General features: G+C 40.5%; 1 protein-coding gene across 7 annotated transcripts in view; it reads left to right on the top strand.

The window, feature by feature from the left end:
- The window catches only part of Tcf20 (transcription factor 20), a 197506-nt gene that overhangs the window by 120134 nt on the left and 57578 nt on the right, over window positions 1–19794 (top strand). The window contains exon 1 of one of the 7 annotated variants that reach the window (XM_037197709.1): window positions 17298–18175. The exons of the other annotated variants lie outside the window; for them this stretch is intronic. The gene's annotated coding sequence lies outside the window, so the exon portion shown is untranslated. Of the gene's footprint in view, window positions 1–17297; window positions 18176–19794 lie in introns of those variants that run through there. 7 annotated transcript variants of the gene reach the window in all.

Raw genomic sequence — 19794 nt, 5'->3', positions numbered from 1 at the left:
ATACCCCTCTGCAAATGACGTAACTTTTTGGTGTGTTTATTTCCTTGTCTAGAAAAATGGAAATAATGTACTTTATAGGGTGATTGTGCTGATTAAGCTAGTAACTAAGTGGTTTAGAATATTGCCTGATGTCGGGTAATGATGCCGTATATTTTAACTATTCCTTTAACCACTTGGAAAATTGTGAACTACTTCATTAAAAATTTTTTTTCATTTCTTTTTGGTTTTGCAGATAGGGTCACTACATCACCCTGGCTGGCCTGGAACGTGCTGTGTATTACCACACTGGCTTTGAATTTGCAGCACAATCCTCCTTCCTTTCTTTGCTTTCCAAGTTCTGGGAGTACACCCAGCCTTTCCCTTCATTCTTCATAAAATATCCTTTCTGATTCTCTTATTTTCGACTTTAGCTTTGGATGTGTGTTGCTTTCTAGTTAGCTATTTGTTCTCTGGATATATTTTTAGAATGACTTGAAGTTCAAGTGTCTCCTAGCTTTATGCCTATGATTAGGCATGGAAGAAAAATTCTTGCACTTGAGATGCCATCTGTCTCTAAGTGTGAAGTTCTGATAGCCAGGTAGTGTCCCTAGGTAGGAAGAGGAGCAATTAGGCATGCAGCTTGTGGCCCCTACAATGTGGAATGAGATGGCTCTTAGCATTCTTGATGGACTTAGAGAACTGATGAGGACTGTAACTAACATGTTTTTATGAATGGGCTGTTGAGCTCAGGGTAGGGTAGCTTTCCTGATTAAACAATGACATGGAAATTAACTGCTACCAAGTAGTCTTTAGTGTCTCACACACACACACTCTCACTCACTCACACACACACACACACACACACAACACACACACACACACACACACTTTATAGGGTTGGCTTTATAGGATGGGGATACTATGATGATAATTTACATTATTGTAGTTCATTACTGTGAGGTATCAGTTACTTTATTTTACAAACGAGGAAAGTAGTATGTGTGGGTTTTACAAGAGATAAAACTAGGAAGTGTTTAAACTTAGGTTTCCTGATTCTAAATAGAGTACTTTCTCCAACGTATTACCCAGGAGAATCAACGGGAAGTAGTTGTACCTTGCTAAAATAGAAGTATATTTTCTCATTCTGCTTACTAAAATATAATTCTATTTCTAGATTTTGTTTTGTTTTGTTTCTTTTTTTGTTTGTGTTTGTGTTTTGTTTTTTTGAGGCAGAATTTCTCAGTGTAGCCATGACTGTCTTGGAACCAGCTCTGTAGCTCAGGCTAGCCTTGAACTCACAGGGATCCACCTGCCTCTGCCTCCACCACATCCAGCTTCTAGATTTTTTTTTTAAGCCTGTTTTTCTTGGCCTCATTCTTCATTTCTTCTTGGCCTCATTTCTTCTGACTGTGGGTAAGAGAGTAGTGCTCATTACTCCTTGTCCCAGGATGGAGATGGCTGTGTCCTGGCTAGTAGTGTCAACTCCTTCCTTCTTGAACCCCTCAGGACATCACATCAGAGGGATTGTCAGTCGAGGAGGGCATGCTAGGTTTTATGCTCAGTACTTCTCAGATCTCTGAAAAAAGCAGCCAACAGTTACCAGGAGTTTTCCTGTATCTCATTGTCTATTATATTTACACTCCTACTACCCCCTTCTCTTAGTAATAATAGAATAAAAAATGGGGTCTAGAGGTCACAGCATTCATGAAGATCTTGTGCTGCTGTGTTGATCTGCCTTTTGTAAAAAGAAAATTACATTATTTTTGTTGTGTGCAATGTGTGTGTGGGGGGGGGGTCAGAAAAAACTTAAGAGTTTACTTTGGGGATCAATCTCAGGTCATATGTCTTAGTGGCAGACGACCAATCTTACTGGTTGCCTTGTGTTCCTTTGTGATCTTCTAACTCTAACCTACTAATTGTATTTTAAAATATTTCTTTTAAATTGTATATGTACATATGAGTATAGTGCCTGTGGAGGCTATAGATCACATGGAGCTGCAGTTATAGGCAGTTGTGAGGTTACCGCCTCCCCCACATAGGCTCAGGGACCCTAACTTGGTCCCCTGCAAAAACAGTAGGAACTCTTAACTGCTTAGCTATCTCTCTACCCTCTAACATGTCAATTGTTGGTGTTCTTGAAAGAAGAAACTATTTCTTCTTAATAGGCGTGGACTTCTGTGAGTTTGAGTTTTGTTTTAAATAGAGAGAAACTCATAGTTTTAGAAATACCATTAGCTTACTGATGCTCATATAAGAGCTGTAAGGCTGGGGTGAGGGGTAGCTCAGTCAGTAAAGCGCTTGTCTTGTAAGCATGAGGACTGTAGTTTGATACCCAGAACTCATAGTGAAATGGTTTATGCTTGTAATCCCAGCCCTGGGGAGATAGAGGCAGGAGGATCTTAGGGGCTTACTGCCCATCTTCTTTAGCTTAATTTGTGTGCTCCCGTCCAAAGGAGGTAGAGATTTCTGAGGATGACATCCAAGATTGTTGGTTGGCATCCACATGCAAGTCATATACATACACATGTATGTATGTTCACCCATACACAGGAACACACACAGTTTAAAAAATAAAATAGAAAGATTGAGAGCTAACATAGTGTTTTGGAGTTGTAACTTTGTGGCAACAGTAGAATTTTGCAATCGCTTAGTCACCTCTACTTTTTCTGGCTTTTATCTTCTTTTCACAGAACTTAATCATCCATATAGGTTCCTCCCATGCTTGCATTCTCAGCTAGATGGAGAGGACCCTATAAACTGTAAAAAGGTCTATTGGCTTTTATCTGGAGTGGACTAGACTCATAGAACTTAGTTCTGCCTTTTGCTTCATTTGATGGGTTGGCCTATGGCTTTGGTAAAATCAAGTCAGAATGCTTTGATTGACTACTTTTTTTCATGGTGTGTGCAAGAAGGTCAAGCACACATTAAAATCTGTTTGTCCTATCTTACATTTCTTTTCTGAGATTGTTAGCTGGCAGTGTTGTTTTATAGTGTGTTGTTTGGGTTTAACTTACCATAAATTCAGATGTATTTAGTTGGTATTAAAAGTTTTTCAAATTCTAAATGTCTAGTGCCCCCATATTTAGCTTAAAGTAGCTCTTTAATGTTTTTACATTTTGTTGTACTACATGCAGAAGCTTGCTTTCAAGAGTCAACCCCTGGAAAGTAATTTTCAAAAGTCCTTTTAAGGAAAAAACCCTCTTTTGATTTGCATTATTTAGATTTTAATGTAAGTGAAGCAGCTTTTAACCTATCAGAAATGGTGGCCTTATTATGTTCAGCCCCTTGTAGATAAGGTTTTAAAAAAATCAACCTGCTTTTCCTTTTACTTCAGTGAGGTTCAAAGCAGAGAATGGCGACAGGGATTATAGAAACCTTTTTTTTTTTTTTTTTTTTTTTAACTGTTGTTTCTCTCACAGATGGAAGTAAAACTGTTGTTTGTTAGCTGTGGATTAAATCCAGGGCTTTGTGCATGCTAACCACTAAGTTATACCCCCATTCTAAAATGTTGGTCTCCACGTGTGAGCTTTGTTTTTGTCAGAGAGATATATTGCACCTGGTGTTTGAATGCGTGCCCTGTGCTCAGCCTTAGGAGTATCAAGGTTCCATACTGTGGATAGAGTTGAGGGGGAAATAACTTTGACAGTGCTGCTTATACCTTGTGCTTTGGGTAGGTGTTGATGCTGGAGAGTGGGATTTGCATTGGATGTTGACAGTAAATGACAGGTCAGCAAAGTCATTATAACTCTGACAGAAGAACCAGTCTGAACAAAATTAGGGCTACAGAAGGCATATCAGGTACTCTGAGGAAGACATAGTGCTAGCACAGTAATGGTTAGGGACACAATATTTATTGGACATAGCCACCAGCCGAGCGTGTTTTTATTGTCCAACTGTAGATTGTTAAAGTTATTTAAGCTTTCTGAACCTCAGTTATTTCATCTGTAGAATGGCGGATTATGTCACAAAGTCATTAAGATTAAGTGAGACTAAGCCATTAATTCCAGCACTCAGGCAACTGAGGTAGTAGGATTTCCATGATTCATTTGAAGGCATACGGGGTTACAGTGTGAGGCCGTGTCTCAAATAAACAGCAACAAGACATAAACAACCCTACCCCAATACCCCCAGGATTGAGGGTGTCAGATACCATCTCTCACACAGTTTAAGTAGGAAAAATCTTTGTAAAAATGCTTTTAATTGAAATAGAATTACATCACTTTCTCCCTTTTAATCCCCTTCCCCCCCAGGGTTTCTTTGGACAAGCCTTGGCTGTCCTGGAACTTGCTCTGTAGACCAGGCTGGCCTTGAACTCAGATGCCTTGCTGTCCTGCCATCTGATTTGCTCTCTCTGTCCACTTCCTTTTCCTGTCCAGTTCTGTCCCCTCTTGTCTGTCTGTACAGATCTCCATGGTTAACTAGTGTTGGAATTTAAGGTGTGTGCCACCACACCTGGCTGTTTCCAGTGTGGCCTTGAACTCACAGAGATCTAGACAGATTCCTGCCTGCCAAGTGATAGGATTAAAGGCGTGTGCTACCATTGCCTGACTTCTTTGTTTACTTATAATGGCTGTTCCTATTCCTCTGATCTCCAGGCAAGTTTTATTTATTAAAGCACAAATAAAGTATCACCACATCTGGCTGTGGTGGTATTGTGTTCCCCAAAATATTGTGTACCTTAATAAACTTATCTGGGGTCAGAGAACAGAGAAGCCACTAGTTAGGCAGTAATAGCACACGCCTTTAATCCTAGCATTCCAGAGGCGGAAATCCATCTGAGATCTCTGTGAGTTCAAGGCCACATTGGTAACAGCCAGGCATGGTGACTCACGCCTTTAATCCCAGGAAGCAAGCCTTTAATCCTAGGGAGTGATGGTAGAAAGCAGAAAGGTATATAAGACTTGAGGACCAGAAACTAGAGGCATTTGGCTGGTTAAGCATTTGGCTGGTTAAGCATGTGGCTGGTTAAGCATTCAGGCTTTTGAGCAGTAATTCAGCTGAGACCCATTCCGGATGAGGACTGAGAGGTCTCCAGTCTGAGGAGAAGAGACCAGCTGAGGATCCAGCAAGGTGAGATAGCTGTGGCTTGTTCTGTCTCTCTGATCTACCAGCATTGACCCCAATAACTGGCCTCGGGTTTGATTTTATTAATAAGAACTTTTAAGATTCCTGCTACATCTGGCTCTTACAAAAACTTTTAAAAAGTAAATTATATTGTAAGAAAAAAATAAAACATTGGGCAGGGCCTGATGGCACACACTTTTGGTGAGCTCCAGGACAGCCAAAGCTATATATATATATATATAGTTCTCTTTTACTTCTCTTTGCATCTTTGGGTTTTTCTGGTATTGGTGTTGATTGCCAGTATCCTAGCCTTAGGATGGTTGAAAGTGAGGGCTGTAAGCATTTTGGAGTCAGGGCTGAGCATTCTTCATGCTGAGCAAATGATTGTTACAAGGTGAATGTACCAGGCCTGTTTCAGTAGGGATGCAGGAATGTTGGAATGTTGAATTGAAGGGAAGACTGCCTTTTTTAAAAAAAAAGTTTATATATTCTTTTTTAAAATATTAATTTTTATGTGTGTGCGCGCCATGTTGTTGAGGTATCCTGGGTGAAGCTTCCATATTTATAGGAGACACAATTTCACAGCAGATTTTCTGGTCTTTTGGCTCTTAACAGTTCTTCTACCCCAGCCCCCACCCATTATGTTCCCTAAGCCTTAGGTGCAGGCGTTATGTTGTAGATGGATTCATTGTGGCTGGGCACCCCACAAATACTTGTTTTCTATATTTTGATCAATTGTGGTTTTCTGTAATGGTCTCTCTGTTGCAAAGTTGTTTCTTTGATAGGGACTGAGAGCTATTCTTACCTCTGATGAGGGGTATATGGATAAATATTTAGAATACAGTTAGGAATTATGCAGATTAATCAAGTGTTAGAAGTAGGTTCTTCTCTAAAATCTAAAACCTCACTTATCCTACATGGTTAACTAGGTTTCAAGTAATAGGCATGGTTTCTCTCCTGTTGAATGGGCCTCTACTCCAGTTAGATAGCTGTTATCACCAAGATATGCGTGCCACTACTGCACCCGTAAAGTGACTTGTGCTTAGCTGATCATTGTAGTCCATAGGTTTTTTCAGTTGGAAAGAGCTGTTGGTTGCTTTCCTTACTTAGAAGCTGTCTAGTTTGGGTTTCTATTGATGTGAAGAGACACCATGACTATGGCAACTCTGAATAAGGAAAATGTTTAATTGGTGCTGGTTTACAGGTTCAGAGGTTTAGTCCATTTTTGTCATGGCAGGAAGCATGGCAGCATGCAGGCAGCCATGGTACTGGAGAGGTAGTTGAGAATTCTATACCCAATTAGCAGGCAGCAGGAAGAGAGAGAGACTGGACCTAGTTTGAGCACTTGACATCTCAGTGCCCACCCCTAGTGACATACTTCCAACAAGTCCACACCTACTCCCAACAAGGCCATACCTCCTAATAGTACCACTCCCTATGAGCCTGGGGGGTTGGGGCGTAGGGGAGTGGGCATTTTTATTCAGACCACCACAGAAGCACACATAGCACCTTCCTGTGCTGGGAAAGCTAGTCTTCAGGAAAATACTTTCAGGTCAGATTCAGATCTGGGTCCTGTGTCTGAAGTACATGATGCAATAAGGACTTCAACAATAAGGACTTCAACAATAAGGTCTTCAACAATAAGGACTTACCTTCAACTTCTGGGAGGCTACTGAGGGCAACAGCAGTAGCCTGTATTGTTTTGGGAGTCTCTTAAACTCCACCGAAGGACAATTTAAAGGGAATTTCTGATGCCTGGTCTTGGATGCCTCTTTCTCTTCTTCATTGACTTGCTTCTTTCTTCCCAATTAAAGTGTTCCCCATTTACCCTTCAAATCACCTCAAGATTTATTTTTATTGTTTCTAATTTTGTATATGTGTTTACAGGTGCTATGGGAGGCCACAGTATCAGATCCCTTTGCCTGGTTGTGACTTGGGTATTAGGAATTGAACTTCGGTCCTGTAAGAACAGTGCATGCTCTTAACCACTGAGCTGTTTCTCTAGTTTTGTATACTTCATCTTACTGTGAGCCATTAACTCTATTGCATGAATCCTAAATGGTCTTATAATAAAAAACCTGGAGCCAGATATTGAGGTAAATGCTGAGAGATCAGAGAGACAAAGGAACAAGCAACTAGAGAAACTTCTCACTACCACTGAATCGTCAGACCGAATGGAAGGCGAGATCCTATCTCCAAAAATCCTCTGACTGAAAGCCTCTGAGTCCTCAGCTGAAAAGGCTCTAGTTCCTGTCTCCTTATATGTCTTTTCTCTGCCCAGCCATTTCACTTCCTTCCTAGTGCTGGGATTAATGGCATGTGTGCTTCCCAAATACTGGTAGCAAAGGCATGAGATCTCAAGTGCTGGGATTAAAGGCATGTGACTCCCAAGTACTGGGATTAAAGGTGTATGTCACCACTGCCTGGCTGTTTCTCTCCTAGACTGAATCAATCTCATGTAGTTCAAGGTGGCTTTGAACTCACAGAGATCCAGAGTGCTCTCTGCCTCCTGGGTGCTAGTATTAACGGTGTGTGCCACAACCGCCTGGCTTCTATGTTTAATCTAATGCCTGCTTTGTCCTCTGATCCCCAGGCAAGCTTTATTTGATACACAATATATCACCACAAACTCTGAAAATATCTTGCTTTGTTTCATTTTTTTTATTTGTTTCATTTTTTTTAAAATGTGTTGAGTTCAAGAGCCTCTGAATTTATTTTTGCAACCTGCTTCAAGTGGTCTCATTCATTCTTTTGGCTTTGAATTCTCTGTGCTGCTGACTTTATCTTTACCCATATCCCCACCTTAGACCTGCCAGCTGTCTATCTGACATCTCTCCACTCAGATGTCCCATGGGAATCTCAAAGGTAGCATGCCAGGCAAAGCATCATTCCTTTTGTGCCCCAGTCTTATTCCTCTCCACAGTGGTGCCCATTTTTGCAGTCGCACTGTAGGAGATGGTACTGGAGTACTGCTGCACAAGCCCACTGCCAGGGCTCAGATCTGATAACTAGTGTTGAGACCTGGGTCAGTTATGTAAACTCTGCTTTGTTATCTTCATTTTAATAGTGAGGCTGTCAGCTCTGCCCCCTGGTGTGATGGTACAGACTTGAGTTTTCACCTGTAAAGGATGGGAAGCAGTGGTGTGCAGCTAGTACCACTGTGCTGTTTGTCCCTCACATTTACTTCTGATACACTAGCAATTTTTGTTGGCCCTCAATTAAAATATGTCCTTTATTTGAGTACACCACTTTCATCAACACCACATTCTTTTGTGCAGCCAACATCCCTTACCCAAATTACAAAAATAGCTTCTTTACTGAATCTGCTTCTGTTCTACTCTTCCCCTATTTGTTTTCCACAAAACAGTCAAGCTATTTGAAAACTGAAACCGGAGTGTGTCACCATCTAGTTCAAAATCCCCAGGAGACTTCTAGATTCCAGTTTGGGGCCCTTACTTCCTCAAGACCTTTCATCAGTCTTTGTTAAACAGTACCACACATGTGATTGCCTGACAAATGAGCTGGTTATCATGCAGAATATGATTCTTTAGGCCTGTGGTGCCTGAGACCCTGCCATGAGCTTCCAGAGAACAACGGTGCTTCCCATTCATGTGCTGCACAGTTACGGTCCACAAAATGGTGTGGTGTATCATTTATTTTATCAATGTGTTCTATGCTTGAAGAAGCTGAGACTTAAATACAGAATCCATTGAACATTTTAGTAGCAGTAAGCTGCAAAACTGAGTTCAGACTGATTTGTCTGATTCTGAGCCCATGATGCCTGGGAACTGCAGGGCTGGCAGGAGTGATTAACTCAGTGAAAGACAACTCTTAGTGATTCGAGACAGGGTTTCTCTGTAGTTTTTGTTTTTGTTTGTTGTTTTTTGGAGCTGTCCTAGATCTTGCTCTGTAGACCAGGCTGGCCTCGAACTCACAGAGGTCCGCCAGCCTCTGCCTCCCAAGTGCTGGATTAAAGGTGTGTGCCACCACTACTTGGCAAAAGACAGCTCTTAAAAAAGAGTATTGGAGGGGGCTGGAGAGATGGCTCAGAGGTTAAGAGCACTGACTGCTCTTCCAGAGGTCCTGAGTTCAATTCCCAGCAACCACATGGTGGTTCACAACCATCTGTAATGAGATCTGATGTCCTCTTCTGGCGTGCAGTCATACATGCTGTATACATAATAAATAAATAAATAAATAAATCTTTAAAAAAAAAAAAGTGTTGGAGGCCGGGCGGTGGTGGCGCACGCCTTTAATCCCAGCACTCGGGAGGCAGAGGCAGGAGGATCTCTGTGAGTTCGAGGCTAGCCTGGTCTCCAAAGCAAGTTCCAGGAAAGGCGCAAAGCTACACAGAGAAACCCTGTCTCGAAAAACCAAAAAAAAAAGTGTTGGAGCAGGAGACTTTCGGTTAGTCAGACAGTGAAAATAGAAGGGAACTGGTAGTCAAGGCATGGGAACAGCATGGGCAAGGCCTACAGATCTGCAGCCTGAGTATGAACATAAGAGATGAATGTGGAAATTTTGTTGGTTACAGAAGCTAACAAGCCTTGAATTACATAAATTTTGCTATTTTCTTGAACTGATTATGTAGGAAACCATTTTTTAAACAAATATGTCAAATATACAAAAAAAAAAACCAACAACCAAAAAACCAGACTTTAAATAATACCTTCTCTCTCAAAGGTAGCTTGTTATTACCACATTTATGAACCTAACAAATGTTACTATTGTTGTGTCTTGAATACATTTTCCTTCCTTCCAGATACCAGGCCCCTTTTCACTTGCATTGCCACTGAGATTTATCCTTGTTCCTATATGGCTGGAGAGCTGGTTTGGTGGATGGACCCATTGTTAATTCAACCTGTTATAGTAAATGTACACACACACACACACACACACACACACACACACACACACACACACACACACACCCACTTGATTCTATAAAGTGACAATGACTTCCTGACACTTGTTGGTGCCATCTCAATCAGGTGGAAAGCATATACTGTGTGTTGTGTGTCTTCCGGTTGGTTTCAGTTTTGTTTTGAACTTGTTGGGCTTCTCAAAAAGGTTTGTAGTTTTTCTCATACAGCTTTTGCCCACTTCTGTTTTGAATTAGTCTTTTGACTCTTGCTTCAAAATTGTATTGAAGGAATTATAGAGTGAGACACTGCCTTTAAGTGGCAGCACTGATGGCTGTTTGTGATCCTTTTGTCTGTACTGTACTGTGCTGTGCTATTAACATTTACATTAGAAAGAAAATTTCAGTGACATCCTAAAGCCTTGGACTTCAACAGGTAACAAAGACTGAGAGGGAGACATAGTTAACCCAAGGAGTCACTCACTGGTCCTGCTTTCCTGTCCCCTTCTGGTAACTGTTGAACGATCATGCTGTCCCATGTAGCTGTTTGAATTGACTTTGGGATGTCCCTGTGAGAAAGATGGACAGCAATGGGGGTGGGCATGGAGCTGGGATACGAGATGCAGTCACACCTCCAGGAGCCTCATTCTGTGTAGGTAGTTGATGGGATGCTTTAGCCTCTGGGGTTATGTCTAAAAATAGGCCTGCCCATTCATATGTGTTATGTATGTGATGTATAGTGAGGAATCAGAAATGAGCTATTTTTAAGCCTTGTTTGTTTGTTTTTTGCTTTGTGTGTCTGTGTTTGTTTTTGAGACGGGGTCTCTTTACATAGCCCCAGCTGTCCTAGATCTCATTATGTAAACGAGGCTGGCCTTGAACTCAAAGAGATCCATCTGCCTTTGCCTCTTAAGTGCTGGAATTAAAGGTGTGCATCGTCATGCCTAGCTTTCAGACCCATTTCTTAGAAAAATAATAAAAACAAAAAACCTCTGAGTCAGTGATGTGCATACCTACTTGGGCACTGTGGTGTGTAAGGTATGCAGTGTATTTGCTTTGAATTTCTGGGGCAAGGCATGGCTGGTCTTCCCCTATGCCTCTGGGCTTGTGGGGTGTCTTGTATCTCTTTCCCTTGGGCAGAGAAATGCTTTGCTGTCAGCTAAGATGATGTAAAGTTCAGTAGTGTAGATTTTATTGTTTGTATGTGAGGGCATATGAATCCTTCCACTGTAGATGGTCAAAAGCTTTTCATTAATCCACATCATTTTCTTTGTCCTCCATCTATAACAGTGTCCAATTTCCAAATGTAATTGTAGCACAAGTATGCAAATAGTAGGCATTTCGTGTAGCTAGAATCTTCAGTTATTAATTTATGTACTATTAAGTAGCTATACCATAATTTGCTTAATCATTTTTAAGTGATAAAAGACTTAAAGCTTGTTGGCAGTTTTTTCTTAACAGATCCCACTGGAACAGTCTTTTTTTTTTTTTGGTTTTTCGAGACAGGGTTTCTCTGTGTAGCTTTGCGCCTTTTCCTGGAACTCACTTGGTAGCCTAGGCTGGCCTCGTACTCACAGAGATCCGCCTGGCTCTGCCTCCAGAGTGCTGGGATTAAAGGTGTGCGCCACCACTGCCCGGCAAGGAACAGTCTTTTTTAAATTACCAATTTATATCTTTAGAAATTCATAAGAATGTATGCTGCTTTTGTTGTGTTTGTACTGCCCTCAGCCTAGTTCACCAAAGGGGATATGATCTCTTAAGTTTTTATTGAGACATGGTCTTACTTTGTAGCCCTGGCTGCCTTGGAACTCCTGTAGACTGGGCAGGCCTCTGACTCACAGACATATGCCTACCTGCTTCTACCTCCCCAGGAGCTCACATTAAAGGTGTGTGCCACCATGCCTGGCTTCCTTAATTTTTTTTTTTTTTAAGGAAAAATTGGAGGTTTTTTTTTTTTTTTTTTTTTTGAGCTAGAGTCTCCTGTGTAGTCCGCCTCAGTTCATGATAATCCTCCTCAGCTTCCCAGGTGATGCGATTAGAGGGCAATACCATCATACCTGGCTTTATTTTTAAAATATTTAAAAGCTACAGATTAGTCCCTTCTTTTGGGGTCTGCATATATTTCATCATTGTTGCAGATAAATACTTTTTTCACAGTTTTTATGGTTGATATAGTGTTTTGTTTTTTTTTTTACCCTGAAAGAGCCAACTTTTTACACCTGCAGCATTCTAGTAGGTTTCTTTTTCCTGAGATTACAAAATAGCTTGTGAGTTCTGACTGACTGGGTTCCTTAAGATGTTTTCAGAGTCTTTTTTTGGGATTCCCTTGCCAGAGAGCTACTGGTGGACAAGTTAAATTCTGTGTGCAAACTGGATGGAAAACAGAAAAAACAAACAAACAAATCAGTGGACAGATGCACATTCCCAATCTGCTTAGTTTTACATGCATATCAAACAGATGTATAAAGAGATACATCCAGGTTTAAGGCAGACAACTCAGTTTGGCAGACTTCAAGATTCCTTTCTTAGTGCTTCTCCTCTATGATTACAGCAGCATTGTCTTGCTTCTGGTTTGGGGAAGGTTTTTGCCAGAAGTGTAGACTGGATTCTGGAGTGGGTGTTTCATATCCTTTCTCTTTGTGAGACACATGGTTTATTTATGTAACTTCTAAGTCTTGGTTTACAAAAGGGAATACTAACATATTGTATATATGGTAAGGAGAGAATACATTAACATTTATGTAAAGTGCCTAGTGTGTGTAGCATGCGTTAGGTATGCAGTAAATTAGCAGTAGCCATTGTTAATTCAGATCTGACCCAATTTGTTGGTCAGAGTTCTGAAAAAAAGAAAAACAAGTGTGGATTTGGGATGTTTCTTGCTTAACATATGTTTTAGAATATGGGTTTTAGAATCAAAAGAATTTAAGTTAAAGCATGTCACCTCCCAACATGTTCTAGAAAAGTGACTTAGAACATGTAATTCATCAGTTTTTTCCCTTTGTGTCTGTCTATGTGTACACATACGAAAACCAGACAGCTGGAAATGTTGGAATTTACTTAATATATAGTAATTATTATTATTAGTATCACATTCCGTAGATACTGGTTAAAGGTAAACAGACTTTACTGTTTGGTTTCATTAAGTGAAGTAAACAAAAATTTTGAGTTAAAGATTAACTTGTAGAGAAGATGACATTTTAGCAACTCCTGGGATCCTGGGGCCCATGTAACCTGATTGGGTAGGAGTGCATTTCTGAACCTAAGGATGGATGCTTCAGAGAGCTGAGAGGCTCAGGAGCACTTCTGAACAAGATTGTTGGACAGAAACAGCAGAAACCATCAGGACGATACCGTAGGCCATCCAGAACTGTGGAGCATGTGATATTGTCAAAATAATTAAGTGTAGGAAAGCTTGTTCTTTTGTTCCTATGACTGGGCTGGAACATAGAACTTTGTGGGAAATTTTTTCCAGATCAGGAAGATGGAAGTGGCCATGTCAGAACCAGAAGATTAAAAAAAAAAAAAAAGAAAAAGAAAAAAAAAAAGAAAAGAAGAGATAACAACAGGTTTGTGATTAAGCGATGCTTTACAAACAAAAAAAGATGAGATAGGACTTAATCTAAAGTAGTAGTTCAAGGTAAGATGTTGAGGTGGTCAGGGAAAGAACAGCATTCTTTATCTTTGCTGTTGAAAATAATTTGAGCCATATCTGGTGGCTCACACTGATGTCTCAGTACTCAGGAGGCTGAGGCCGGAGGATTGCTGTGAGTTTCAGGTCAGTCTGGGCAATGAGTGAGACCTGTTTAAAAAAAAAAAAGAAAGAAGAAAAAGGGTGATTTCCTAAGACTCAATACAAGTCAACTTTGTAGAAACCATAACCACTATAAATGGCACTACCTAGTGTCATTACATGAGAATTCTGGCCATAATGGTTAATGGAGTCCTGCAGACCCTCATCACATTCTGGTTCATAGCCCGCCTCTCGCCTCCCAGTTGCTGCTCTTGAACCTTTCTTGTTTCTTGCAGTGTTGCAATGCACTTTGTCTGACATCTCCCTTAAGTGTTCTGTTTTTAGTCCCTGTTGTATACCGTATAGTATGAAATAGAAGTTTCTTACTCCTCAAGTGATAATAGTGTACTCTGAAATTCTGAGAAAGAGAGAACTTTATCAATCAGGGCCCTGGTAGAAAACAGATGGCACATTCAAACTGGTAACTTGAGGAGCATTTAATTGTACCATTTAGAGTTCATTCAGGAAAAGAGAAGCTTCGTATCCTATGAAGATTCTATCTAGTATGAGGAATTTTGATACAAGAATTAAGGATTATAGCTGGTCGTGGAGGCACACACCTTTGATCCCAGCACTCGGGAGCAGAGGCCGATGGATCTCTGTGAGGTCTAGGCCAGCCTGATCTACAAAATTAGTTCTGGGATGGCCAAGGCTATTACACAGAGAAACTCTGTCTTGAAAAACCAAAAAGGAGGAAAAAAAGAAAGAAAAAAGAATTAAGGATTGGGCCAACATGGGAAGAACTGGAATTGGAAAAGCCTGGCAGGCATCATAGTAGATATTCTTGGAAGTTTGTCGGGGGAACTTCTGGGAGTCTATATCTTCTGCAGTTGCCTCCAGGTAATAGCAGCCTCTCTTTCCTGTCTTCCTAATCTCCCTTGTGCTTCTCTTTGTACACTTTAACCCTGCTGGAAAAGACTGCAAAAAATAGCACTACCACCACCTCAGCCCCAGCCTGCTCTCCTGAGAATGTGGAAAGGGATGTGGACAGCAGTGCAGAAGGATATTGAAACTGGAAAAGGCATCTTCTGGCCTGCCATTTGTGGGGAGTTGTTAATACCTCCTGAGCTCAAGGGCCAGTAGTAGTTTCTGAGCTTAGAAAAAATGGCTAAATGTTTAGGTTGCCAGATCAGGTATCTGACAGAGCCATCCCTGTTTGTAGAAAGTCTTTACCAGCCTCAATTATTGCCTACTCAGAGCCAGGAGAGCAAATCTCTTTCACTGTCTCCAAACTGGGCCAGAAGCCAAGAGGGTGGTAGAGCCTGTCCATTGTCCCTGTGGTGTCCTTCTTAGGTTGTGAAGTCGTTTGCGGGTGGGTGAAGAGTGAGCTTGGAGGGCAAATAGTATATCCTCACCTGGAATTTAAGTAGAATTATTATCTTGAGCTGTTGTTATTCTGGCAATAGAAGGTCATTAGTTAAACCTTCTTGGAAAGATGAGAGGACTTTAAGGAGAAAAGAATGGCTCTTAGATGATGACAGACAACAAAAGTTAATACTAGTTTTCTATAAAATGGTGAGGTCACCAGCTTTCAACCAGGCTGGAGAGAGCAGTCCCAGCAGGGATAGTCTGCAGTGTGTAGGCTCAGTCTTGGACCTCACTGCTATACCTCTATGGCCTATCTGAAATGTGAAAAGTTGGGACTATGGAGAAAAGAAGGAAAGGAAAGGGAAGAAAAGTGTGTTGGTAAATCTTGTCCAGATATGCATGAAAATTCCTCATTGATGACCAACTGACTTCGGAATATATATTCTTCTTTAGTTCATATATATGCACATATATATGTTAATATAGGATCATATTGGGATGATCCATATTATTAGCTTTTTTATTTTATTTTATTTTTCCCACTTGGGAGGTTTATTGAGGGGAGGGGAGAGAAGGGGCAGAGAAGGGGGCAGAGGCCAGTTCCTGGGGATGAGAGTGAAGGAAGAGAGAAAAAGAGGTATTAGCTTGTTTTATATTATACTGATGATAAGTTGCATATAATATACTTCAGGTTTATATATTTTCTGTTGCTTTTCCTAACTGCTTTACATGAAACTCCTACAAAGGATAACTTGGAGCACATTTGGTATTCATACTTCATGTACACCAAGAATATGTAGGGACTCTGCAGGTGATAATGGCTATCATTTTGTTTTTTTTTTTAAGTCTATAAACTCTATTACTATAGGAAAAGAGGGATCATCCACACAGTAAAGGAGTGTTCAGTGCAGGATTGGGAACAGGACTGTAGAGCAATGGTTCCATGTCTTTTTTTTTTTGTTTGTTTGTTTTTGTTTTGTAGAGATAGGGTTTGAAGTAACCAGGCAACCACAGGACAAATTGCTTATGTCTAAAGTGGTCTCTTGGTAGCTCTGATTTAGGAAAAATAGGGAGCAAATGGCATGAGTAGTTAGTTATACATTCAAACCTTCAGAAGCTAGCTTTATTACAGAAGAGTTAACAACATAGAAGGTATCTGTAAGGAGATTATCTCTGAAGGCAGCTTTTCATACCTTCAATTAACTGCCAACTTTAATGTTTTGTTCAATTTATCTCCTCTCAGCCACTAAGAACTAAGTTCTAAAACTAGAAGTATGTTAAAAGCGAGGGAAGTTTAGATGTTGATGGAATTGTTCTTGACAGTCCTAAAGACTGGAGGAAGTAGAGAACCAGTTGGAACAGCATTGGAGGGACAGCACTGAAGGGGTGCATGTTATGACCTTGTAAAAAATCCTCTGCATAATGTAGTATGAGAAAGGTGGCCTGTGGGGCTGGCTGCTACACTGGGCTCTCATGAACTTGATGAATTCTGTGCCTCAGTTTCCACATCTTTGAAATAAGAGTTCTGATCTTGTGGTGATTGAGTTAGTACATGTAATTGCTGGAACATATTAAACACCTAAATAGACATTCATGGTTGCCTAGCAGACTCATGGGGAGAAATGGTGTCTGTTGAAGAGGCATTTGAAAGTGATGAGAAATAATTTCCTTCAGGTCCTGATTTTTTTTTTTTTTTAAATATGAACATTTAAAAGCATAGTTGAGTCTTGTGACTATATAATCAAACTTAGTCTCATGTCTAGCTATTTTAGTTATATTTTAGAAATGGGTCAGGAGTCAGGCATGGTAGCACATGCCTCTTTAATCCCTGTACTCAGGAGGCAGAAGGATCTCTGTGCTATGAGTTTGAGGCCAGCCTAGTCTTTATATTGAGTTCCAGGACTACATAGAGAGACCCTGTCTCAAAACAAAACAGAACAAAACAAAAATGTCCATATGTTGGGGCTAGAGAGATGACTCAGCAGTTAAGAATGCTTGTTGCTATTCCAAAGGACCTGAGTTGGGGTCTCAGTACCCTTCTAGGGTAGTTAACAACTGCCTGTAACTCGAGCTGGCCACCAGGGGCACCCTCACACACAGTATGTGCTTACACAAACACATAAAATAAATCTTTAAAAAAAAAAAAAAAAGGTCACTGTGGTGATGGTGTACACCTTAATCCCAGCATTCGGAAGGCAGAGAAAGGCAGATCTCTGAGTTCGAGGGTAACCTGGTCTACAGAATGAATTCCAGGACAACCAGGGCTACACAGAGAAACCCTGTCTTGAAAGAAAAAGAAGAGAAAAAAAATGGGTCAAGGCTTCAGAGTTTAAGTTGCTGCTTATCTGCTATGATTTTGTTTGAAGTGTTTCCTCATATTTTTCATGTGCACCCAAGTTAAGTTGGGTTTTTTCATAAAACTGGATCCAAAGAAATTTACAGGTAGCTTTTAAGTGTCTTCCAGCTCTGCTTTTAGATTTGATGATACTTCTCTCTCACCCCTTAGCACTATCTCTGCATATGCGAGCTCTAGCTTAGTTCTGTAAGACCTAGTTTTTAAACCATTTCATCATCCATGCAGAATGTCTGCTTCTGCTCCTGTTTGAATGACATGAAGATTATAGCAAGGAACAGCAGTCTCTGCCCTTTAGGAGTTTACATTTTAGGTTGAAAGGAGAGGTAAGACAGTAAACACTTCTTTGCCTTATTTGACTGTACTGCAGCTGTATTGTGAGTGAGGGAACAAAGTAGGGGAGGAAGGAGGAACAAAGGTGAAGGTGTGTAGTAACTCTTTTAAATAGGATACCCAGGAGGGAGGGAGGCCTTGCTAACTGGTAATGCTTGTCTGGAGACTGAAAAGAGGTGAAAAGGACAGGCCGTGTGGCTGGCAGGAAGCAGATGGTATATGTGTGGAAGTGAGCATGGTAAGCAGAGCAGTGTGCTGGTGGCCTGGCCCAGAGCAAGGAGATGGTGAATGCCTATAGGCAGCTCCATTTTAACCTTCTTTAAGGGGAACTAAGAAACTAGCTTCATAGACCATTGTGGGATAAGTGTATTAGGACTAGCTCATGTATATTCATAAACTTTCATAACTTCTTTTTAAAATAGTTTTTTTTAAAGTCCTTTGAAGAAGTTTGACCTTGACTCTGAGAAGGAGACAAGCCCAAGCAAAGGTAAAAATCAAATCAATTTAGGAGGCTGGAAAGATAGCTCAGAATACCCAGGTTCCATTCCCAGCACCCACTTCTGTTAACTCAATAACCACCTATAACACTCCAGCTCTAAAGTTTCCAACATCTTATTCTGGACTCTACAGGCTCCTGCACTCAGGTGCACATACCCATACACACATGCACATATATCCATATAACTAAAAATAAGTATTAAAAAATCTATTTAAATAAGAGGGTAATACATTAGTAAAGATGCAGAAATGGCAGCTCAGATAACTGGGAATCTGGGTCCTGGGTGTGTACATAAAGCACACACACATCTTTTCTTTTTTTCCCTCTTTTTCTCTTTCTTTTCTTTCTTTCTTTCTTTCTTTCTTTCTTTCTTTCTTTCTTTCTTTCTTTCTTTTTTTCCCTCTTTTTCTCTTTCTTTTCTTTCTTTCTTTCTTTCTTTCTTTCTTTCTTTCTTTCTTTCTTTCTTTCTCTCTCTTCTTTCTCTTTCTTTCTTTCTTTCTTTCTTTCTTTCTTTCTTTCTTTTTTTCCCTCTTTTTCTCTTTCTTTTCTTTCTTTCTTTCTTTCTTTCTTTCTTTCTTTCTTTCTTTCTCTCTCTCTCTCTCTTCTCTCTCTCTCTCTCTCTCTTTCCTTCCTTCCTTCCTTCCTTCCTTCCTTTCCTTCCTTCCTTCCTTCCTTCCTTCCTTCCTTCCTTCCTTCCTTCCTTCCTTCTTTTCTTTCCCTCCCTCCCTCCCTCCTCCTCTCTTCTCTCTCCTCTCTCTCTCCTCTCTCTCTCTCTCTCTCTCTCTTCTCTCTCTCTGTCTCCCCCCTCCCTCCCTCCTTCCATCTCTCTCTCTCTTTCAAATTAGGATTCTTTCTTTCTTTTTTTGAGACAGGGTTACTTTGTGTAGTCCTGGCTGTCCTGGAACTCACTCTGTAAACCAGGCTGGCCTCGAACTTACAGAGCTCCTCCTGCCTCTGCCTGTGGAGTGCTGGGATTAAAGACGTGTACCACCACGCCTGGCTACATTTCAGGATACACATTTTTATGTATGTATGTTTTATATGAATGATTGGTTAATTGATTGGTTTCATATTTATTTTATGAATATGAATGTTTTGCATTTATGTATGTCTGTGCACCGTGTGTAGCCTGATACCTTCAGAGGTCAGAAGAGGGCATCAGATTCCCTGCAACAGGAGTTAAGGATGATTGTGAGCCACCATGTTGGTGTTGGTAATCAAATCCAGGTCTTCTCTGCAAGAGCAACAAATGTTCTCTGTGTATATGTGTGCTATACATATGTCTGTACCCAGGAAGATCAGAACAGGGTGTCAGATCTCCTAGAACTGGAGTTGCACATTGTTGTAAGACAGTCACTAAACCCAGGTACTTTTAACCTCTGAACCATCTTTCCAGCCTTGGATATTCTTTTCAACTCTTTATTTTTGTTGTTCTCTGCCATAGGAATAATAGTAATAACCGAATGGAAAGCCACATGAAAAGTACTGAAACTTCTCAGAAACTTCCAGAAGTTTGAAAGACTAGTAACTGCTATTCTCTGGCCTATATCTAGCACTTAATAACTGGAAATTTTTTTAGAAGCATAAATATGTATTTGTAATATTAC

Source organism: Peromyscus leucopus, chromosome 20, assembly GCF_004664715.2.
Source record: "Peromyscus leucopus breed LL Stock chromosome 20, UCI_PerLeu_2.1, whole genome shotgun sequence".
Classification (NCBI taxonomy): domain Eukaryota; kingdom Metazoa; phylum Chordata; class Mammalia; order Rodentia; family Cricetidae; genus Peromyscus; species Peromyscus leucopus.
The sequence above is the reverse complement of the archived record's forward strand: the minus strand, read 5'-3'. Positions and strand labels throughout refer to the sequence as shown.